The following is a 25,491-nucleotide window of genomic DNA, read 5'->3' as shown; positions in this document are numbered from 1 at the left end:
ATTGGACTTCAGATCTGCATAGAAACCGGGGACCCATAACGTAATACAACATGACTGAAATTGGGGACCAGAAATGCCCACTTATCGACAGAGGGACAACATCAGAAGATTCGTCGTTCTTATCCTGACATCTAGGTTTTAGAAAACAGTTTCTAAGTATTTTGAAAGCAACCTTCCTATAGATAGATTTAGGGATCAAAATGATACTACCTACTTGGTTACAGAAAAACTCAAGCCTTGAAATTACCTCGTGCTAGATGTACAGTGTCCCAGGATATAGAGCAGTAGGAAAACGATATCCTCTTTGGAGTGCTAATGATTGAACTCTAGGATTTTACATGTAAAACTTCAGATAAACTTGAATTTATAATTAAGTATGACAAATACTACCAACTAACCTACAATAAGCATCGACAAAATCAACAAGCTAAAGAATGACATTACTGAGAACTTCAGATATTGCAATATTTGTTTATAAAGTTTAAATAAGTCTTTGCATAATATTTTTAAATTGAAATAATGAAAAACAGGACAAGAAACAAGAAGCTAAATAGACACAAAGTACTAAATGGATCTTTTCCTTCAGGAAGTTTACAGGATATTCTGTATTAGGGTGTTCTATAACACAGCATGTCATATTCTTTCCCATGCATCTATAATTCAGGACAAAATTGGTAGACAGGAGTTATTTCATGAGTGTTTGTAGTTGATAGAGTTGCCCCAAAACAGAGAGAATAGAAGCTGCATGGCAGAATTTCTAAAAATAGAAATAAAAACAAAACAGAATTTAGTCCATAGAAATATTGTTTTATCTAACTTACTTTGGTGGGCTGTAAAATCCAACAGGTGTTTCAGAGTATTCAACAACTGATATAGAAGACAAACCTCTGCCTATGGAAGCATGGAGTGTCTATGAATCCTAAACAAAAGTATAAAACTAGATAAAAAGAGGAATTGCAGACTCTGAAAATGAGAAAAAGTTAGGCAATGCAAGAAGACAAAATGAGAAGTTTAGAGGCAAGCACAGTGGACTTTCTGTCTAAAATGCTTCTATTCCTCTTCCCCAGCTTGATTGGTGAGACTGGTGGCTTTACTAGCAGAATAATGAACAAAAATTATGACAACAAAGCCACCAGAGTGGCAAAGTTAATTTGGGGCAGGTGGGAAGTCTTACAGCTTTATCAGCTTTCTGTGGTAAACTCAGTAGGGAAACTCCTGAAACTTTGATATTCTGAGATTGAGGTGGCTATTGTGGCGATGAGACAACCAGCCAGAAATTAACGGGAGATCATGGAATGGTGAGAACCATAACAGTGTTGAGGTAAGTTTTCTACATATAACTGGATGACTAGGAATCTACATACAGGAGCAGAAAAAGACTTGCAAGAACCCAGTAAAAAAAACAACAACAACAACAACAAAAAAAAACCCAAAAAAAAACCCAAGGGAGATAGGCAAACTGCCACCAAATTTGAATGTGCAACCTAAACCACAAATAGATCTATTTGTATTGGATGACTTATGGGCTTCAAGGTATTTGAGTACAACCTTTTCCCAGATCATTGACTAACAGCTATGCAGACATAAAGGCAAACTCTAGGGAACCAGACTGAAAAAAAGACTGAACAGAAACATCCTTGGTGGACAGATTTCACAGTTTAATTCAAGGCAAGATATTAAAAACAAAACCCAGTTAAAAAAAAAAAACAAAACAGTCAAAGAAAACCCGGTGATATTGCTAAAATATGTTATTTTAAACATCAAATTCTTAGCCAAAAATTATGAAACATGCAAAGAAACAAGAAAGTGTGACCTATATACAGAAAAAAAACAGTCAATAGAAACTTACTCTGATTGAGCTCAGAGGTTGGAATTTAAAGTTGTTTACAAACTTAATCAAAGAAGTAAGGTAAGTATGTTTACAAGTTTAAATGAAAATATGGTAAATTGACTCAAGAAAGAGAAAATTGAGTGCCAGTTGAGAAGTAGAAACTACTAATTAAAAAAGATCTCATTGGAAATAAAGTTGGGGCAATACAGTTATAAGATACACAAAAAACAAATAACACAATGGCAAAAACAAGTCCCCGTCAGTAATTACTGTAAATGTAAATGAATTAAAATTCTCAGCCAAAAGACATAGATTGGCAGAATGGATAGAAAAATAGAATATAACATTATGCGGTATACAGAGACTCGCTTTAGATCTAAGGCCACATATAACTTGAAAGTGTTAAAATAGAAAAAGATATTTCATGAAAATAGTAACTAAAAGAAAGCAGAGGTGACTATATCAATGTAGACAAAATAGACATTTTGTCCAAAACTGTTAAGAGACAAAGGACATTATATGTTGATAAAAGGATGATTTCACCAAGAATACATAGCAATTATATGTACCAAACATCAGAGCTCCAAAATATATGAAGCCAGATTGACAGAACTGAAGGAAGAAACAGCACTAGAATAATTGTAAGAGACTTTTAAGATGCCACTTGCAAAATTGTTAGTGTCCAGCTCTCAGCAGAGAAGGTAGCGCCTTTTTTGTTTGTTTGTTTGTCTGAGATGCAGTCTAGCTCCGTCGCCCTGGCTGGAGTGCAGTGGCGCGATCTCGGCTCACTGCAAGCTCCGCCTCCCGGGTTCACGTCATTCTCCTGCCTCAGCCTCCGGAGTAGCTGGAACTACAGGCACCCGCCACCATGCCCGGCTAATTTTTTTGTATTTTTAGTAGAGACGGGGTTTCACCGTGTTAGCCAGCGTGGTCTCAATCTCCTGACCTCGTGATCCACCCGCCTCGGCCTCCCAAAGTGCTGGGATTACAGGCGTGAGCCACTGAGCCCGGCCGGTAGCGCCTCTTTGCAGAGAGAGGAACTACCTTCTCTGCTGAAAACCTAACGTTTGTTGAGACGGCCTGCCTGCAGAGAGGAGCTACCCTTTCTGCTAGGAGTTGAACACTGGTGGGGACACCCCTGGCTGCAGGAAGGTGCTACCCCATCTTGGTTTCCTCTGAGCTGTTATATTGCTTAATAAAGCTCCTCTTCATCTTGCTCACCCTCCACTTGTCTACATACCTCATTCTTCCTGGTCACAGGATTAGAACTAAGGACTGGAGGAATGGCAAGGCTAAAAGCTGTAACACAAACAGGGCTGAGACACGCTCCTTGCTCACCAAGTTGCAGGCGAAGGGAAGGAAAGAAGACCTGTGGCCCTTTGGGGAGCCCAGACCTGGGAGCTCCCCTAGCCAGGGCTGTGACCCATTCTTTGGGGCCCTGTGGTTCCTTTCGTCTCCAAGCTTGTGGAGTCCATTGTATCTCCCAGTGCCAGCTGTGGAAGCGCTTGCGGTGCACCTGATCCAGCTACAGCCTTGCACAGAGCCTGTGCCCAGGTGGGACCTGGAGCTTCCTACACCGCTGCAGCAACAGGCATGTCTGATTGTGCAGTGGCCAGACCCTAGGCTCACTCACACACCCCTTGCCACTCCACGCAATCTGCCTTGGCAGGAGTGGAATCCAGTCCGGTGGCCTGAGTTGAGCACAGCCTGCCAGGCTGAGTGGGTGGAATGAGCCCAGCGGGCCTGAGCAAGACTCAGGCAAACGTGCCAATGGCCACAGAGTTTTCTGACAAGATAAGCGACACCCCAAAGATGCCATAACAATGGGACAACCAGATAGAAGATGAATAAAAAAATAGACGCCTTATACTATACTATAGACCAACTGGATGTAAAAGACATACAGAACTCTCCACTCAGCAACAGCAGAGTACACATTTTTCTCAAGTGAACAGGGAACATTCTCCAGGAAAAGTGATATGCTAAGCCACAAAACAAGTTTAGTAAATATAAAAATATTGAAATCATAAAAACTATTTTAAATTACAATAGAATAAAATTTAAAAATAATAGTGGAAGTAAAACTAAAACATTAGGAATGTGTGGAAATTGAACAACTCACTCCTAAACAAACAATAGATCAAGGGAAAAAAAATCACAAGTAAAACTGGAAAATATCTTGAGATAAATAAAAACACAGTGTACCAAAACTTAGGAGATGAAGCAAAAACACTGCTGAAAGGGAAATTTATAATTGTATCACTAATAATGATAGATAAACAACATAAACAATAGACAAACAATGGAGAAAATATCAGTAAAACCAAGAACTGGTTATTTCGAAAGATCAACAAAATGGACAAACCTTCAGCTGTATTGACTAAGGAAAAAAAGGGAAGACTCAACTAAAAACAGAAATAAAAGTGAAAACATTATTACCAATGTTACAGAAATATAAAAAAAAAAACAAGAGAATACTATGAACAACTGTATGGTAACAAACAACTTAGATTAAATCGACAAATTCTTAGAAACACAACTTATTGTAACTCAATTATATAGAAATAGAAAATCTGAATAGACCCGTAACTAGCAAGGATATTGACTCCAAAATCTAAAAATTCCCAGCAAAAAAAAAAAAAAAAAAAAAAAGCCTAGGACTGTGTATCTTCACTGGTACATTTTATGAAATGTTAAATATTTAAAGAATTAGGACCAATCCTTCACAAACACCACCAAAGTAAAAAGGAGGAAGTACTTCCTAACCCAGTCCCTGAGCCCAACGTTAACCTGATACAAAAGCCAAAGATCCTACAAGAAAACTACAGACCAATATACCTTAAGAATACTGATGCAAGAATCCTCAGCAAAATACTAGCAACCTGAATTCAATGGTGTGTTAAATAGCTCATGTAACTTTACCAAGTGGGATTTATTGCCGTTATGCAAGGATGGTTCATCATATACAAAATGTGATTAACAGAATAAAGGGGCAAAAGGTGATCATCTCGATTGATGCAGAAAAGTCATTTGACAAAATTTAACATCTGTTTGTGGTAAAAACACTCAACAAACTGGTAATAGAAGGAACCACCTTATTATACTGAAACACAGCTAACATCACGTGCAATGAATGGTGAAAAACTGAAAGCTTTTCCTACAAAATCACAAACAACACGAGGATGCTAATTTTCATTACTTCAATTCAACATAGTATCAGAATTTCTAAGCAATTAGGCATGAAAAATTAAAAATGTAGTCAAATTGGAAAGGAAGAAGTAAATTATCAGTTTTCACAGATAACATGATATTATATGTGGAAAATCCTAAAGACTTCCAAAAACCCTTTAGAACTAATAAACAAATTCAGTAAATTTGCAAGATAAAAAACCAACACACAAAAATCAGTGGTTTCTATACACTAAAAGTGAAAAGTAAAAAGGGAAATTAATAAAACAATCAGAAAGAATAAAATACCCATGAATAATGTTAACTAAGGAGGTGAAAGACTTGTGCACTTAAAATTACAAAACATTGCTAAAAAAATTAAAGACACCAATAAAGAAAAGAGGCTTGGTGGTAGATCACACCTGCAGTCCCAGCATTTTGGGAGGCTGAGGTAGGCAGATTGCTTGAGCCCAGGATTTCAAGACAAGCCTGGACAACGTGGCGAAACCCCATCTTGACAAAAAATACAAAAATTAGCTGGGCATGGTGGTGTGTATCTGTGGTCCTGGCTACTGAGAAGGCTGAGGTGGGAAGGTCATCTGAGTCCAAGAGGTTGAGGGTACAGTGAGCTGTGATCATGCCACTGTAGTCCAGCCTGGGCGACAGAGTGAGTTCCTGTCTCAAAAAATAAAATAAAAAGGACTAAATTGAATTTCTAGAAATTTAAATTTAGTACTGAAAGTTGAAAACCCACTAGTGGTTTAAATAATAGTAAGTTATTTCTTTGACTTCAGAACTCATATTCTTAATCATTATCCTATGTAAAAGTTTTAATTTTACACATCTTTAAATTTCCACATTTTTTACTTTGAATAAAAATTTCCTTTCAGATTTTAAATAAAAGATGCAGAATTATTTATGGATGTCTCTTGAATTCTTGTTTTCATAGATGACCTAACTAGTTTTGCTTGCATGATTTTGCTCCCAAATTAGTTCACAGTTTTTCCCACAGTCTCTCCCTGCTCTCCTCTGTGCTACTCTTTGTGGGGTAGATCTTTCCAAGTCTCAATTACAATTTTGCTTTCTGGTTTCAGATTTTACAATGGCTTCTTGCATCTTATCCAGTGAAAATAATTCAAGTTGGTATTTTAATAATATAAACAATGTTCCAGGTTCTCAAAGATGAGTGATATTACTGTATGTCAAATAACATTAAAAAATTATTAAACTTTAGCTCCCTAAACATATGAATTTATGAATTTGAATAATAGACACATTTCTTCTTTTAAATGATCACTTTTTCTAAATGGTTTTCCCGTGGCTCAGTACATTGAGGCAAAACCTTTCTGATTTTTTCAAATATTTAATACAACTATTATAATCCTAACAAGGCCTAAGAAGCAACTATCATCTTTCCTGATAGGGCAAAGGGGTACTTCAGGCTTTGATGTAGCCAATTATTTAGGTGTTTAAAAAGTATGAATATTCACAGGACATATCACATCACAAAAGTTTGCTGACAAAGAAATCTGAACTGTGGAAGTGATCCCCCTATGCAAAATAATAAATAATATGTCTGATGCATGATTTGAGCTTTGACTAGAACTCATTTGCAAAATGGCATTTTATTTCTTTTTATGTGAGTAACATTAATTAATTACTACTCAAAAATAAAATAAAATAAAGTTTGAAGCTGTTTTATTGGGTAAATTATCTTAGTCATTGGATAAATGGTCATTCTTTTAGTGATAAGTGTCCTGATTCCATTGCTGTAATGGGAGTTACTCGTTTGCAGACATGTCCTCTCTTTTCCTGTGTGATCCTGAGATGATTGTATTATCTGTAAAAATATGATGATAATTTTGATAATGATCATGATCATAAAGAAATACATGGTAATAGAGAAATTTCTGAATATTAACTCAAGTTTAGAACAAATGAATTGAGGACACAGAAACTAAAATTTGCTTTAGATTTGTAAAAACCATATTATTTATAAACATTTATATTAGCTCCTTACTAAATGACATGTGACAATAATGATTTCACCAAATTAGACAGAAAGAAGTTGGCATTCAATTTAAGGCATGGCTACAAGGAAAATCTGTATATGATTTTTGTCACTGCTAATCAAACTCTTGTCTTTTTGCTTTGTGTGTGCAATAATTTATTCTTACTGGTTTGACTGAATAGAATTGGCTGCTTTGTAATGCCAATCCCATATGAAACTCACAGACAAGAATACTCAATTATTACAATGAAATAATAGGAATAGCTAAATAAATAATCTTACCTGCTACTGCAACATTGTGGTATGTTTTGTGTCTGTTAGAGTTCTGATTTCTGGACCTCATTCTGTAGGCAGTGGTTGTTTTGAATTCATAGAATTCAAGATGAGGAAGACCTTGTGGAGTAAATCTAATGCATTATCATAACATAATACATTTCCATTCCTCATTTTAGGATGTTTCTTCTACATAAACAGGGCTCATCAACAGGGTCATCTTCTACCCAGAATATTTTGGAACATGAAAACATATCGGCAAATCCTTTAATTCAGAGATTTCCTTTCTTTGTTGTGTCTGAGTCATCAAAAACTCCTAGTATTTGACATTTGACACTACCACATAAAGTATAAAGTATATATAAAATGGTTTTGAAGATGCCCAAAGCTCATCAATCATAGTTAAACTACTTTCTTTTTAAGGATTTATTATAATGGCTAATCAAAAATATATGTGGACTCTTGTGATCACATGTTAGGGTAGAATGTTTTTCAATTTTATCCCTAAATTTCTAAGTGGGAGTGGGGATTCCTTTTCTACAGTCTTAAGATAACTTATTACTTTTATAAAAATGTGCCTGCATCAATGGATACTCATTAAAGTAAAATGTAATTTGGTTTATACCAAAAAGCTGTATAATACAATGATATGCTTAACCTTTTATTTCAACAATGAATTACTTGTGTGTTTTTAAGTGAAACTTTTTAAGTATTGCGTGAATGTGTTTATCACCTTACAACTTAAAGCATTTAGATTGGTAATTGCCAAGTATTTTGTCAAAGATAAAGTACAATTGTGCATCGCACCATTTAACTTGGCCCAGTCATTCCTGCATATCAACACTGCTATTGCTATAATATAAAAAATCACTTTTGAAAATTTAACCAATTAAAGAAAAAAATTTTAATGCAAGGTAAGCAGTGTTGCTATCACCTAAGTGTTATGATAACCATGACACAAATAAGGTACACTCTCAAACATAAATATAAACAAGGCAGAATTTCAAGTACTGAGAAGCAAGTCAAAGCAAAGCCACCTATTAAAAATAATTCAAAGGTTTTATATTCAAAAGTTTTATATTATGAGTATTTGTGTAAGAGGATTCTGTTTTTTGAGAATTGTGAACTGCAAATCACAAACTAAGAGAGGGTAAGGTGGTTGGGTGGTGATTGTGAAAGATACCTGTTCATTTCAGAGCTTCAGTTACCATGCCATCTTAAGGAAAAAGGTGATTATTTATCGACAACTTCAAAGAAGCTTTTAGGATTGAAATAGGAAAGCACGCTGTGCATAGAGAATATAGTGTTTGAAAAAAGAGTTGGGAAAGATTGTGCTATACATACATCTTCTACTTTAAATGAATACAGTTGTTTTTATCTGTAGAGCAAATATGACATTCCTTGAGTATACGACATCTGCTTGGTGGCATTTTTTTCCTCCCTGAGTATAGTTATTTAATTACCAGCATGTAATTAAATGATGCAAAACATTCCAAGGTGCTCAGTTACAGAATTAAACAATCCAACAAAAATGCAAGTCTTCTGACTTTGGCTATCTGAAATTCATTATATGTAAGTATATTAAAAGAAATAGCTTTCATGAACGTCTGTATTATACCATCAAGGACTTTTCATATATATATGAAATATATATGTGTATATATATTTGAGAAATATCTATTTAATAAATATTTAGTTTTCACATCTGAGAGAAAGAGAAAACTAAATCTGGACTCTTAAACTAAATCTATACTCCCACACCTTTTAGACACAGAGAAAAGAGATAAGCTTTGCCTTACTGGAGTGACACCTTGAGTTAAGACTTCAGAGTAACAAGAGTTATAAAAATGTCCACACTGAACCAAACCACTGTTTAGCCCTGGCTGTCCGCATTTGTGCCAACTGATATGTTTGGCATATTTCCCTTCATGATCTCCTTATTATGATCTAAATAAGACATGAAGGCAAAGCTCTGATAAAATACTGTAATTCACGAGTGTGCATGATTCTCTGGTGAACAGTCACAATTGCTGGTGAAAAATTTGTCAAAATGACAAAAGATCCATGTGTGGTGGAGACTTGTACTGAGCTGAACGGTAACATCGCTGCTAAAAAGATGTGCCTTTTGGCTATTCTGGGTATTCTCCAGCTAGTATTCGTAGTGATGTGGGAGCGACTGGGCTTTGTTTTAATTCAGTTAACAGCTTCCCATGAATGCTTTGGTTACGGGTTATATCCACAGAAAATATCTCCCATATATGTGGGTGGTGTAATTTTGAAGACTCTAAAATATGGCAACAGCAATGCTGACTCTATTGTATAATGGAGGTGAATAGAATTCAATTAACAACAGACACTGTGCAACTCTTAATTTTCAAACACCAATCTCACATCACTGTTGCTTCCTGAACAACTAAACAAAAGGCAAGGAGTTAAACCACACATAATTTGACACCCTGTAACCCCAGCAAGCATGGTTTAATCTTAGCAGAAACTTGAAGAATTGAACATTTGGTAACTTGAAGGTTATATAATTTTTAAAAGCCTACATTTTAAGCATAAGAATAAGATTCTTATTTGAATAAATAAGTAAAAATAGATGACTATAGAAGTCAAGACATTAGTGAAACCATAAACATAGGTTCTGGAGTTAGGTACTTTGAAGATAAATTGTAAAATGGTGGACAACTTCCTGCATCATTTATAGTCTCTTAAAGTGGAGTTCAGCTTGATGAATCAACTGATTTTGGTAGCTGAGTCAGGTATATGGTTTAGTGCCATAGGAAAATGAGAAGGAATGATTCTGTGAATCATTGCAACTAGCTAAGAAGGGAATTAACATATTCTGTCTCATCAGAAAGGTTTTTTCTTTTTTAAAACAAAATGCAGCTGGTAAATGGGAATCAATTTGCACCTGCTATACTGCAAAAAATTATATTAAATCCATATTAAAAGAAATAGCTTTCATGAGCATATATCTTGTACCATCAAGAACTTTTCACAAAGACTTTGTCTAGAAGGTAAAATACTTTTCCCTCCGGTGTAAATAGTATCACAGACAATGATCAAAATGCTCATGCTTCTTCTACGATTTTTATGACAATTTTGCTTCTGTAAAGGGATAACATTTTTATCTGAAACTCCTACGTGATCAAGAGCTGCCTCTTTTGCAACACCAACAAGAAAAAGAGTGACAAGCTCCCAGTATAAAGCACCCATTTACCTTGCTGACCCTAAGCTGCAAGTCATTATACCGCCTACTTTGAATTAATGGTGAAACATTTATCTTGTTTCACACAATGCATGCCTTTTTTCACGCTCCATCTTTCACCTCACCAGTCTGTATTATATAATACTTCTAACTATCTGAAGATAGGACAGTCTTATTTTGTGACTGATCTTCCTGCTAGCAGTACGTAACAGGTTTCTCTTTATTATTCTATGTTGATATGCTTTATTTGAAGATCTTCCTTTATTTCTGAGCACATGACTCCTTTTGTTTCCATAGAGAAGTGATGGTTATTTCATGGCCAGACAAATAAGCATATTTAAAGAATTGTTTTAAAAGTATTTTTTTAGAGACAGGATCTCATCCTGTATCCAGGCTAGAGTGCAGTGCTATGATCATAGCCCACTGTAGCCTCGAACTCTTGGGCTGAAGCAATCCTCCTACCTCAGCCTCTCAAGTACGTAGGACTACAGATACATGCCACGATGACTGGCTAATTTAATTTTTTTTTTCAGAGACAGGGTCTTGCTATGTTGCCCGGGTTGGTCTCAAACTTACCTCCTCAAGAGATCTTCCCTCCTTGGCCTCCCAAAGCACCAGGATTACAGGCGTGAGTCACTGTGCCCAGCTGTATATTTTTAAACTGAGAAAAGATGGCCTTGAGTTATAAAAGCCTGAGAAAAACTAGAGAATTATCAGTTACCTATCTCTTTAACTGAATCCACAGGTAGGAAAAGCCTGGGAAGAGTCTCATTATATATTTTCCAATCAATTTACATTTTTCATTTAACTGGTAGTGTGGGCAGGCCCACTTTTGAGTTTACGTGCTTGATATTCCTGGTAATTTATAGTGAATTTGAACAGGTGTATTAGTGTTGCCTCATGTGACACAAGAAGCCAGATTATTTAAAAATAACCCTGGAGGCTTCTTTCAGGTAGTCTGGACAAGGATCTAGCTTGGGCAGGAAGGGATGGACAGCTTATTTCCAAGCCAGAGAGGTTGCATCTGAAGTCAGCTTCCTATGATGTTCATGGAATCCTTTCAGGAGCACTGCAACTTCACAGGAGTCCAAGATTCTGGGCAGTATACATTTCCAAGCAATCCCTACAAACTGCTGGCACCCAAATCTATTCTGCCTGGAGTTCAAGATGATTGTGTGTCTTCTCAGTAATAATGTTGCTTGCTCCCTAAGAAGAAGGTGACAGAAGAGGGAGACCCTCCTCAGGAATGCCAAACCTCTTAATTATCTATGCCCAGCACACTTTATTGTGGAATAATGAGGGTGGGGAGCATGTCCCTTTTCTTCTCTTAATTAACCCTGCCTGGTGAGATGGGCCTGATCTTGCATGACAATTTAAAAAAGAAATGATGCACATATGCAGTGTGGGTGTCTATGATCACACACAAAAAGTACAGATCTGAAGCCTATACCTACCTATTTTTATTTGTTCTAAAATTGCCTCCTTCCAGGTACAAGATTTCAGAGAAAATCTATGTGCCTACAATCTTTCCCTTGTTTGAACACATATTTCCTCTGAAAGCTAGGTTAGTTCAAATAAGCTACCCGGATTGCCTGAGTTCTTGGCAATATGATACAGTGTTGAATGAGTACAGAATTAATGCACTAACAACATGAAGCAGGAGGGGAATTAAATGATGATCTCCTCTTTGACTCAGAGAAGGGAATGTTTCCAGAGGCTGGCTGATCCTGAGGATATGTTATGCAATGAGTCAGAAGAACTAATTTACTCAATGAAGTCCACTGAAAAACCACAATCAGCATGGCCCTCTTCTGTATATTCCATAGTCTGCGCTTTGCCTTTTGTGACAAATTTTCCTGTCCAAGAATGACTTTAACTTTTATTTTATTTAGCTTTTCTACAACATTTATTTTAACTTTATCCTGAATTTAAAGTACAGACTAACTTAGATTTTAAATACCCTTGATATTTATAAGCCACTTAGACATACGTTATTATTTACTGGCACTCATATTAAGAAACTTGAACATTCCTCTATTGTCATGGAGGAGATAGAATCTCTTCCACAGTGCCTACTGTATTGAGATGTTCAGCAGGAGCATCAGTGACTTTTATTAAGATACTTGGGAATAGGTGGCTTCAGTTAGCATTGTCTGGTTCAGTTTCAGTATTCCTCCTTTCTTCTTATGAATACAGTAAAACTAAGGCTTTTATTTGGTTTATAAACATCAAATACAAAGATCTGGTTTACATTAAATCAAATCATTGGGTGGGTAACAAAAGTGATCATCAGAATTTGAAGGGTTCTGTTCATCCATTCATTTACTTGTTTATTATTCAATAGTTCTATCAGTCTGTCCATCCATCCATCCATCCATCCAACCAATGACAGCTGTGGCCCATCTGCAGCAGCTGCTGGGAGGACACCAGCTATGGCAGGGGAGACACAGCTGGGGCTGGGAAGAGGTGGGAGCCCCACCCCCTACCAAGTTGGCTGGGTGGGAGCCCTGCACTGCTGGGCACAGCTGCAGCCTCCCAGCCAAAGCTACAGACCTGTGCATCCCTATATTCTTGGGGGCCTAGGAAGCCCCCCTCTACCCACAGGCTTGAAAGTGTCTCCTCCCGGCCGGGCGCGGTGGCTCAAGCCTGTAATCCCAGCACTTTGGGAGGCCGAGACGGGTGGATCACGAGGTCAGGAGATCGAGACCATCCTGGCTAATACGGCGAAACCTCGTCTCTACTAAAAATACAAAAAACTAGCCGGGTGAGTTGGCGGGCGCCTGTAATCCCAGCTACTCGGGAGGCTGAGGCAGGAGAATGGCGTAAATCCGGGAGGCGGAGCTTGCAGTGAGCTGAGATCCGGCCACTGCACTCCAGCCTGGGCGACAGAGCGAGACTCCATCTCAAAAAAAAAAAAAAAAAAAAAAAAAAAAAAAACAACAACAAAAAAAAAACAAACAACAACAAAAAAAACCAGAAAGTGTCTCCTCCCACTCGCTGGCCTCTCTCTGCTCCCGGTGTCCAATCCAATTTTGCAGCAAAGTTGAAGCTAAGCCCTGGTGCTGTCACAACCCAGCCAGCCATGGGCATGCTTGGGGTGGTGCTGACATGCCAATCCCTGCCCCCACCACTTCTTTGGCCCCCTCTGGAACTTTGGGCACTGATGAGCACAAGGAAAGAGGTGGGTCCGCCAAGTGGAATGAGAACTAATGATGCTTTTTCCAGGCCCGCCCATGGCTGGCCATGGACCAATCAGCACAGGCTTCCTGCCTTCTGAGCCCATAAAATCTCTAGACTCAGTCAGACTCCCACACTCTTCCAGACAACCTGCTTGTGGAAAGGAGCTACCCACTTTGAGTCTCCTGAGAGCTGTTCTGTTGCTCAATGAAGCTCTTTTCTGCTTTGCTCATCCTCTAGTAGTGCACATACCTCATTCTTTCTGGATGTGGCACAAGAACTCAGGACCCACCAAATGGTGGGACTGAAAGAGCTGTAACACAAACAGGATCGAAACACAGCCCTATCCTGTTGTCATGTTGCAGGCGACAAGAAGGAAAGAAGAGCTGTGGCCCTTCAGGGAGCCCAGACCTAGAAGCTTCTGGATCCAGGGCTGTGACACCCTCTTTGGGGCTCTGTGGTTCCTGGTGTCCCCATGCTTCCAGGTGCCACTGCATTCCCCTTGTCTAGATGCAGGTGCTCACTGTGGAAGCTGCTTGTGGTACATCTGATCGAGCTGCAGCCTTGGACAGAGCTCTTGCCTGTGCAGTTCCTGGAGCTGCCTGTTCCACTACAGCCTTCCATGTGCCTGGTTGTGTGCAGTGGCTGGACCCCACGCTCGCTCATTCACACACCCCTCACTGTTCCACACATGGCTCACCCGTGGCAGGTGTGGGATCAGAACCAGTAGTGAGAGCCAAGTACTGCCTACCAGACTGAGTGGATAGAACAAACCCAGTGGGCATGAAAAAAACTCAAGCAGAGGTGCTGCTGGCCACAGAGGTTTCTGGCTGGTGAAGCAACACCCTAAATATCCCATGATACATCCATTATTTTCCATCTAATAAATGTGGAGTGAGTAACTAACACATGTTGGAATTTCCAAAGTGAACAGCACAGACAGAGTACCTATTATTAAGATAAAGTTCTAGCAAGCAAGAAAGGGATATTACATAAAGATATGTTTCTTTCTCTCTCTCTCTCTCTTATTCTCTCTCTCTTTCTCTTCCTTTCTTTTTCTTTTAGAACTAGAATCTTGTTCTGTTGCCCAGGTTGGAGTACACTGGCTCAGTCATGGCTTACTGCAGCCTCAAACTCCAGGGTGAAGCAATTCTCCCACCTTAGACTCCTAAGTAGCTGGGAGAAGAGGTGCACACCACTCTTCCTGGCTACTGTTTTTTTTTCCATTTTTTTTAGAGCCAGGATCTCATTACATTGCCCAGGTTGGTCTAAAACTCCTGGGCTTAAGCAATCTTCCTGCCTCAGCTTCCCATGTAGAAAAATATGTTTCTTATACAGCTATGTTTGTGGGCTAAGATTATAGCCGCTATACATATTATTATATAAAAGTAATGAATTCACAGTTATGACAATCAGTGAAGACAATCAGTGAAATTGGGTACTGTGATTGTATATAAAATGAGAACTTAGTATGAGATTAGAGAATACCTTCCTAAGGAATGGGAATTCTAACTCCCTAAGGAAGAGGGAATTGTTTGCGCAAAGGCTTTGAGGAGGAAAAGCTTGACTACAAAACAAAATAAAACACAGCACAACAAAACAAACACATTGGGTTTGGAGCATACTGAGCCAAGTTACAAAGAAGCAAGGCTGGAGAGGTGAATGTGAACCAGATCCTGAAGGGACTTTTAGAATATTTTAAAAGTTTTGATCTTTATCCTTAGAACAACAGGCTATATTTAAATAATTCTAAGCAGGAAACTGACGTGATCAATTATACTGCTTTTCATGTTCCCTTCCAAACCCTGTAAATTTATTATTATTATTACATAAATTCCTTTCTATTTTTAAAAAATGTAGCACTTTCTCTTAGTTAAAGTTGAAAAGGTTTTAAAAAATAGTACACTACAAATTTCCCTTCCACCATGTCTTGTGACCTTCTAGCTCCCCTTGTAAGAAGCAAACAGTATTACTAATATCTTGGCATCCTTCCAGAGATACTATCACTGTGGACTTCATTTTAAAAAACATTTTTCTTACTGACAATATTAACATACATAAAGTAGAGATAATAGTATAACGAACATCCATGTACCCACCATGTAACTTCACCAATTGTCAAATTAGAGCTAATTTTGGACCTCTATAACTCCACCTACTTTTTCATCAATGCTGTAATAAATTTCATTGAAATAAATTTCAGATATCATAAATTTTATCTGTAAATGTTTTAGAAATCATTTCTCAAAGGAGCCCCTTTTAAAACATAACATCAATATCATGATCACACTCCAGAAAACGCAAGTTCATTATTATAAAATTCCCAGTGTTTTACCCTTGGATCCTCATAAAAGCAGACTACAATGAAGATTTGGATGCCATTGTACCTTACCTTGGGAGGTGATACAAAGAAGCACTTTAAGAGTGGAAGAACGTGACCAAATGGAGAAATGAAAGTCAACAAACAGGTATGCAAAGGGAGAGGTTCTGTTGGGCAGAAGCGGGAGTGAATTCTACTGGAGATCATTGGAGACGTTGTGTAGAATACGTATTAGAAGTTCAAGGAAACTGGAAATATCCTCTGATTGTTGCACCTCATAGGTTGCAGTGAGGTTGAGAGCTACTTCACTGGGTCTTCTACTCTGTTCCTAGGGCCAGAAAAATGCCTTCAGACAGAAAGACTCAGGAGACTCTGGCAGACCCAAGAACTGTTTGCCTCTGACCTCTGGTATAGACTGAGGAATTTTCAGGGGGCATAGTCAGTATCTTACACATCACTCACTTTTCCCATAGTCTGTATTATTTTCACCTTTGTTTATTGAATTGGGGTCCAAAGAAGGTCCATGAACTGGAATTGTGCTGGTTAATAAGTCTAATTAAGTGTCTTCTGTAGATTTACCTGCCAATCTTCTTTCATTCTTGCATTTTTTGGTTATTGTTATAGAATCTAGTCTTTTTTTTTTTTTTCTGTAGAATTTGTCAGACTGTATAGTGGAGTTTCTCTCCATAATATGTTTACCGTGTTTTGTTGGTTTCTGTGTTTCATGCACATTGCTAATTATCATATTTAAGTTTATTTTTTTTCTTGCCAGATGACTTTGTAGGTAGTCGTATGTTATTCCAATAGGACACATATAATTTCCAGTTTCCATTTTCTCGTTGTGATAATAGTTGTGACTGAAAATCACTGAACAGATGCATTAATTCATTAGAGGTTACTGAAGGGTAATAGCCTAATTCTATCATTCTTTTTTCCATTATTAGTGTGAATACTTCTGTAAAGAGGAACCTGCCTTCATCAAGTATCTGGTTGCCCCAAGGTATAGTTCTTAGAGGTTAACTGCTTGGTTATTTTCTTTTATATTTGAGTTTTCAAAATAATGAGTTAGTCTTAATATATTCCAAAGGTGATGACTGATTTTGTGTGTATCATGAACTCCTAGACTTAAATAGTTTAATATTTTTCAATGCACACAGTTCTTATCCTTATTCGTGCTCACATTGTCTCATCTTCAACCTATTTTGCGATCTGAACTGAGTAACTAAGTACCTGTTCAAGTTGATGCCCACATTCTTTTTTTTTTCAGACAGAGTCTCACTCTATTTCCCAGGCTGGAGTGCAGTGGTGTGATCTTAGCTCACTGCAACCTCCACCTCCTGAGTTCAAATGATTCTCCTGCCTCAGCCTCCTGAGTAGCTGAGATAACAGGTGCATGCCACCACACCTGACTAATTTTTGTATTTTTAGTAGAGATGGGGTTTTGCCATATTGACCAGGCTGGTCTTGAACTCCTGACCTCAAGTGATTCACCTGCCTCAGCCTCCCAAAGTGTTAGGATTACAGGCATAAGCCATCAAGCCTGGCCAGCGCCCAAGTTCTTTTGACACAGGGTAGTCATCTCAGAGTGTTTCCTTATTTTCTGGTATAGAAATGCTTGTCTCGTTTCCTTATGACCCCACCCACTTTCCTAGATATACTCTCTTTGATTATTTTGGAAATCATCCAAGACATATTTTCTAGACTGGTAACAGCTACTTTCTCAAGGAACCCTGGTTCTTCTTTTGTTCATGTTGCCATGCCAAGACTAAAGTGGGCACTAGGGAAGTTGTCTACTACTTGGTTACTCATTGTCATTAGGCCTTTCTCAGTCATTAGGACTTTCTGACAGAGCCAGAAGATGTACAATTTTAAAAAATAAAATGAATTATGAATTTATACTGACACTTTCCATTAGAAATCAGAACCATAAAGATATTACTTAACATCATGGATCTTATATCAGTATTTCTTTTATTCCATGCCCCAAATCTTAGTTCTAAATAACATCAATGTGATTCCTCATTTGCTTTGTTTCACACTATACACACAACAGCCTCATAATAATAACACATTACCAACAATGGTATGATTACTGAGCTCAGCTACAGTTTTTTGTTTTACAGTTTTTTGTTCCCCTTTGGATCTATTCTGCTGTGGATGTGCAGTCGAGTTACTAGGTTTTTATTATTATTATTATTATTATTATCATACTTTAAGTTCTAGGGTACATGCGCATAACGTGCAGGTTTGTTACATATGTATACTTGTGCCATGTTGCTGTGCTGCACCCATCAACTCGTCAGCACCCATCAACTCGTCATTTACATCAGGTATAACTCCCAATGCAATCCCTCCCCCCTCCCCCCTCCCCATGATAGGCCCTCGTGTGTGATGTTCCCCTTCCCGAGTCCAAGTGATCTCATTGTTCAGTTCCCACCTATGAGTAAAGTCCCTTGAAATATTTACTGTCTGGGGGTTATGTTAAAAATTGAATGATACAATTATCACTATTTAATTCTTTTTTTATTTCTAGAAACATTTTTAAGATTTTAATTTTGTTTTATAATTATATATGTACATGATTTGAAAATCTGATTTATAAAACAAGATATATTCAAATAATTTTGGGTTAAAATGTTGTTCATTTTACTTTATTCTGACCTAGGCAACCTTACCAATATAAACAGATACATAAAAATGTATGTATGAACAGATATGTGTGTGTATGAATGTGTGTGTGTATATATATATGTAAGAATATATATATATATATATATAATCTGTATTTATATTTTCTTCCTCCTTAGATAGGTGATAGTACTTTTGAGAATGTTTTTCTCATTGATATTTGGTACAATACCTAGGAAGACAACCTGTCACGCCAGAAGCTACTGTAGGGTAAGAGTCAGGAATATATGGATGTGCAGTATCTGATAACAGAAACCTGAACTTCAACACAGAATAGTGGATGTTTGTGTTTTCTCATGCCTTTTTCTAATGAAATTCTTAATTGCTATTTACTTGCTCTTCTTTGTTTGTGGATGGTTTTGCCAGATAAAAATGATTCTTTGATGTGCCTGAGTTAAAGATTACTCTTTTGAATTCTGATAGCATTTCATACAAGTTATTATAAGAATAGGCTACAAAATTTCCATTTGCACACACATCCCTTGTGCTACATGCACACTTCACGAAAGAAGACCTTGGCTTCCCAATGTATTAGCAATTTAGAAGTACACTTTGTTCTTTTGTTATTTTCAATTTAAGGTGTTACTTTTTGCATTTAACAGAGTCTGGAATAAGTGTAACTGGATTAGTCAATTTTACTATAGATTACTGTTCAATTTAAGTCAGTTTTCTTTTGCCTATGCTCTGGAATTAACATAATGAAGTCAGATCTGGTGGTGAAAGGAAAACAAAGGCCATTTTCCAGGTTATATATGTACTTTTTTATATTTGAAACACACAATGTTTCAATTCTGTCATGAAAATTAATGCTTTCTTATCACCTGAAACAAAATAGAATTTTGGGTTCTTTTTTATCACACAGTCTGGGAAATGAAGTTGGCTTCAACCAGAGGAAGCTAGTACATGCCAATGAACTTTACTTGATTCAACAATAAACACTTTAAAAACAGGTGGGTTTTTTAATGGTGAGGATATAAGAAGAGAACCTTGGATGGAGATTTAAGCAGCTTCCATGAGTGGACACTATGTGGGATTTAATTGGGGCGGTTATATTGCAATGTGTAAATTGCCACACTTGAATTGAAGCATGGATACTTTATGAAGCCTTGGATAAACACACACCTAATTACATACATAAGCCTTTTAGAAATAATATAATAAAAAATAATTTTGGTGTTAAAATACCATTTCAAAAATCAAAGTCATTTAATTCAACATTACTTTAACAAACTACCAAAAATTGAAACATAAGAAACAAAAAAATTAGGAGGCAAATACTACTTACTAAAAAAGATTCATTTCTGGCTTCCTTTAATACAGTCGTGCATCAGTTAATGACAGGGATATGTTCTGAGAAATGCATCATTGTATGAACATCACAGAGTGTACTTCTCCTAACCTAGATGGTATGGTCTACTGCACACCCAGGCCACATGGATTAGCCTATTGCTCCTAGGCTACAAATCTGTCCAATATCGTACTGTACTAAATGAACACTCTAGGCAGCTGGAACACAATGGTAAGCATTTGTGTTTCTAGACATATCTAAACACAGGAAAGGTAATGCATTGTGCTTTGATGGTTATGACGTCACTAAGTGATAGGAATTTTTCAGGTCCATTGTAATTTTATGGACCCATCATCGTATATGTGATCAGTCTTTGACCAAAATGATGTTATGCAGAACAAAATGTGTCAAGCTTCCCTAATATTGTCCAAATTTAGTCAATTTACCAATATTTTCTTTAGCTGCAGCATTACACATGGCTGTTAAGTAAAAGTGGATATACTAACAATGATACGTTTTACAGCTTTTTCCACATGAGATCACTGATGACCTTGGGAAATCAATTGCAAATATTTCTGTGATAAGTAGAAGATGGCGAAGAAGTGGAGAAATCTGATGTAATTTACTCTTGCTTTTATTAAAATAATATTTATTACTCTTTTAAGAAGTCTGTATGTGGAACAGAAGTAGCATGGTAATGTGAAGATACAAGATAAAATGACAGTTTTCTGGTAAATTTTTTGTAACTGGAATGGAAATTATTTTAAAGAATTAAAATTTAGCTTTTTAAAATTTTAAAAAATGAATGTAAATTTTTATGGGTAATATTTTCATTTTGGAACAAAAAAGATAAAGGTGGAATGTTATCCTTTAAGGCAAGCCCTATTTCCCCTGGTTTTTGCTGTTGGCTTCCAACAGGAAACCGTGTATATCAATTTTTTGTATACTTTTCCTGGCTTTTCTTTATGCAAATATAAGGAAATATGAATATATGCCATCCACTATGTTTACTGTTTACCTTAGAAGAATTGTTTATGCCTGCTATTTTTAAAGTTTGCATTTTCTGGTGATTTCCACTATAATCATACTTCTATCTATTTGTTTCCTACTATGAGCATTCAAAAACTAATTTATATCTTCTTACGTTCTTTATCCATTTGCCTCTCAACCAAGTATACCTCCCTCTCAAATGTACTAAATGGTATTTTTTCTCAGGGGTTACCATTGTACTCTTAAATATGCTTATATTTCTATACAATTTTATTTGCCAGCTTTAACTGCTCTTTTGGCTTCTAGTTACTTAAGAGGAGACATAAGTATATTAGTCTGCTCTCATGCTGCTAATAAAGACATATCCAAGACTAGGTAAATTAAAAAGGAAAGAGGTTTAATTGACTTACAGTTCCACATGGCTCGGGAGGCCTCACAATCATGACTGAAGGCCAACAAGGAGTAAAGTCATGTCTTACATGGTGGCAGGCAAGAGGGTTTGTGCAGGAACTCCCATTTATAAAACAGTCAGATCTCATGAGGCTTATTTGCTACTACAAGAACAGTATGGGGAAAACTGCCCCCATGATTCAATTATCTCCACCTGACCTAGCTCTTGACACATGAGGATTATTGCAATTCAAGGTGAGATTTGGGTGGGGACACAACCAATGCATATCAATAAACATGTTTACTTTACATGTAGCCTCCCATGTCTTCTCCCACTTTTCATTTTGTTAGTTGTTGTATTCCCATGTCATCAAGCTACCTTGTATTTCCATATCTTCTGGTACCCTTATGCCCAATTTTTTTTTTTTTTTTTTTTTTTTTTTTAGTTTTAGGTGGAGCAAGATATATCCATTGCTTACCATCAATTTTTTTTTTATTTTTATTTTTTATTTTTATTTTTTACCAAACTTTCCCCAGTTATTTCTTAGTTGGGCAGAATTCTGATAACCCTTTCTTCAAGTAGAGAAGAAGTTTTCTCTGCCTTTTTCCATTTTAAACTATTTCTCTGTAGTTTTAATCAACGGCTTTGTATATGTTATATGCTTAAAGGATAGCCTGGCTAGACAGAAAATCCTTGACTCAGATTCTTTTTACCTATAGTATTTCTTAGGTGCTGCTTCACTGTCTTCTGGCATTGGATATTGTGGTAGAGAGAGGAGTTTGATGTTAGCTGGATCATATGGAATTTTGTTTTCATAGAAATGATTTGTTTTTTTTAATCCCATATCTGGAGAGTCTTCCATTATATTTAACATCCAACAACTTTACTAGAATGCATCATGAAGTTGACTGTTCCAGTCAAGTTTCCTGGGACAAAATGTAGACTGAAAGCTTCTCTATTTCCAGAAAAAAAAATTCTTGAATTATATTTTAAAATATTTGTCTTTGTGGTGGGATTTTAAGAAATCCAAATAAGAGCCATGTGTGGTGATGCATACCTGTAACCCTAGCTACTCAGGAGGCTAAGGCATGAAGGTTACTTGAGTCCAGGAGTTCAAGAATGTAGTGTTCTATGATGGCACTACTGGTAGCCACAGCATCTATTCTCCTAGTACTCTTTCCAATAGTCTTCATTTCTGCAATCCTTTCACCCTCCTTCTCTTTTCCTGAGTTTGGTCAGCTCATGTTTCACATTTCTGTATTGTGCCACCATTTTCCCTCTGAGCTCTTATTTTTCTGCTTTGTGGTCTTCTTTCTTGCAGTGATTGCTTCATAACTCATTTTAATGGTGTGATCTTTGGCTAAATTTTCAGCAACAACTTGGCAATATTTTTCTGCTTCTTTCCTCCTGTTGGAAAGTTTTATTGCTTTTGTACACATTTTAATGGTACTTTTGTGTGGACTCAGTGCCACTGTTCTTTTATGACTCAAAGTTAAATAGATTAGATTTTTCCTGACCAGCTATTCGCAGGATTTTTCCATGGTAGGTGGGATGGAGGATGTATGGCGCACAAAAGGAGTTACAGCTTCAGGGGTTCTATCTTCTGCGGCCAGAGAAATAGACTATTCACTGAAAGTATGACACTTCTGTGTGCTTCTCCACATGGCTTCTCAACAGGCATCCTCCTTTTTTCAAAATTAACTTGGCCCAGGAGGGTTTCTGCCACCAGTTCTGGTCTCACGGTGGCTATTTCTATGAAGCTTATTTCACGGCTATTTCACAAAACACTTTTTAACGTCAGCTGTGCTCCCCAGCACCTCTTGTCACTTTTCTTGGCATCTCTATTCATCGAGGTTTCTGGATAATCTCAGTTCTGTTCTCAGTAGCTCCCATTTTGGTTTTTGTACCTTAGGATTGTCCTCTGACATCAGGAAATACATTTTTGTCAGTGCTTCCTGGGATCTCCCACACTGAGATCCCTTTGCATTTTGCCTACTGCTCACGGCTGCTCTGGTCAGCGCCCTTACAGCTCTGCCCCATGCCTGGCAGCTCTCTGTTTTCTTGTTCCACTTTAAGTGTTTGTGCCTTTTTGAAAGCACCTACACCCACCTCATTATTTATTTCTAATGTTTCCTGCAGGAAGAGGGGAGATTCTGATTTAAATTCTTGCTATTATATACTAGGATAATTTTTGTTAGTTTTTTAAAAAATTATTATTTCATAAAGTGAAAATTGAACAACGTGAAAAAACAGAATGGAAAAAGAGAATGAAAAGCCAGGAAAAAATATTAAGAAGAACTATAAAGAAATGAGTTCTTAATTATACATCAACAAATTGGATAAACTAGAAAAATGGATAAATTCCTAAAAACACATAACCTACCATGACTGAATCATAGAGAAAAAGAAAATCTGAACAGACCAAAAACAGGTAAGGAGACTAAATAAAATGTCGTTCACCAACGAAAAGTCAGGGACTTCATGGCTTCACTGATGAGTTCTACCAAACATTCGAAGAATTAACACCAATCCTTGAATGGGGAAATACTTTGAAACTCATTTTATTAAGCCAGAATTATTCTGATACCAAAGCCATTCAACAACTCTGTAAGAAAAAAAAATTACAGGCCAATATCCCTGAACAACATTGATAAAAAATATTCGAGAAAATACTAGCAAACTAAATTTAACAGCGCATTAAAAGCACATTATTTTCAAGTGGAATTTATTCCTGGGATGCAAGGATAGTTCAACACACACAAACCAATAAATGTGATATATTATATGAACAAAATGAAGAAAAAAATTACATAATCATCTCAACAGATGCAGAAAAAACTTTTGACAAAATTCAGTCAAATAGATAAAGACTGAATGAACCTTAACTTGATAAAGGCCGTATAAGACAAGCCCACAGGTAATATCATAATCAATGGCTTTTCCTCTGAGATTAGGAACATAACAAAGATGTCACTCTCACCACTCATTCAACATAGTACTGAAGTCCTAACTATAGCAATTAATCAAGAGAAAGAAATAGAAGGCACCAAACTGAAAAGGAAGGAGTAAAATTGTCTCTGTTTGCAAAGGACATGATCTTATATATAGAAAATCCTAAAGACTCCACCAAAAAGCCATTAGAACTAATAAATGAGTTCAGTAAAATTGCAGTTTACAAAATTAACATAAAAAGATTGTCATATTTCTATAAAATAACAAAAAAACTATCTCCCAAATTAAGAAAACAATGTTATTTACAATAGCATCGAAAACAATAAAATTCTTAGGAATATGTTTAGCCAAAGAAGTGAAAGATCTACATACTAAAAATTATAACACACTTATAAAATAAATTGTATATGATGCAAATAAATGGAGAGATATCCCAGGGTCATTGATTGGAATAATTAATAGTGTGAAAATGTTCATACTACTCAAAGCAATTTATAGATTCGGTATGATCCCTACCAAAAGTTCTAATGACATTTTCCACAAAAATAGAAAAAACAATTCTAACATTTGTATAGAACCATGAAAGACTCTGAATAACCAAAGCAGTCTTGAGCAAAAAGAATAAAGCATAAGTTATCACACTAATTGTTTTCAAAATATACTCCAAGGCTAGTAATCATGACAACATGGCACTAGCATAAAAGTAGACATACAGGCTAATGGAAAAGAATAACAGAGTCCAGAAATAAATCCGTGTATTAATAGTCAATTGATCTTTGATAAGGGTGCCAAGAATACACAATGGGGAAAAGCAGTCTCTTCAATAAATGCCATTGGAAAAACTGGGTATTCATATGCAGAAGAATGAAACTGAATCCCTATCATATATTATATACTACAATAAATTTAAAATGTATTGAAGACTTAAAAGTAAGACCTGAAACTGTAAAAATACTAGAATAAAATATAGAAAAAATATTCTTGACATTGGTCTGGGTCATGATTTCTTTTGATATGATCCCAAAATCGCAGGCAATGAAAGCAGAAATATACAAATGGGATTACATCACACTAAATATTTCTGCATAGCAAAGGAAACAAGAGTAAAGAGGCAACCTATGGGATGGGTGAAAACATTTGCAAACCATAATCTGATAAGGGATTCATATTCAAAATATATTGTGAACTAAG

Source organism: Chlorocebus sabaeus, chromosome 8 (genome assembly GCF_047675955.1).
Source record: "Chlorocebus sabaeus isolate Y175 chromosome 8, mChlSab1.0.hap1, whole genome shotgun sequence".
Classification (NCBI taxonomy): Eukaryota; Metazoa; Chordata; class Mammalia; order Primates; family Cercopithecidae; genus Chlorocebus; species Chlorocebus sabaeus.
This window is presented reverse-complemented; position numbering follows the sequence as displayed.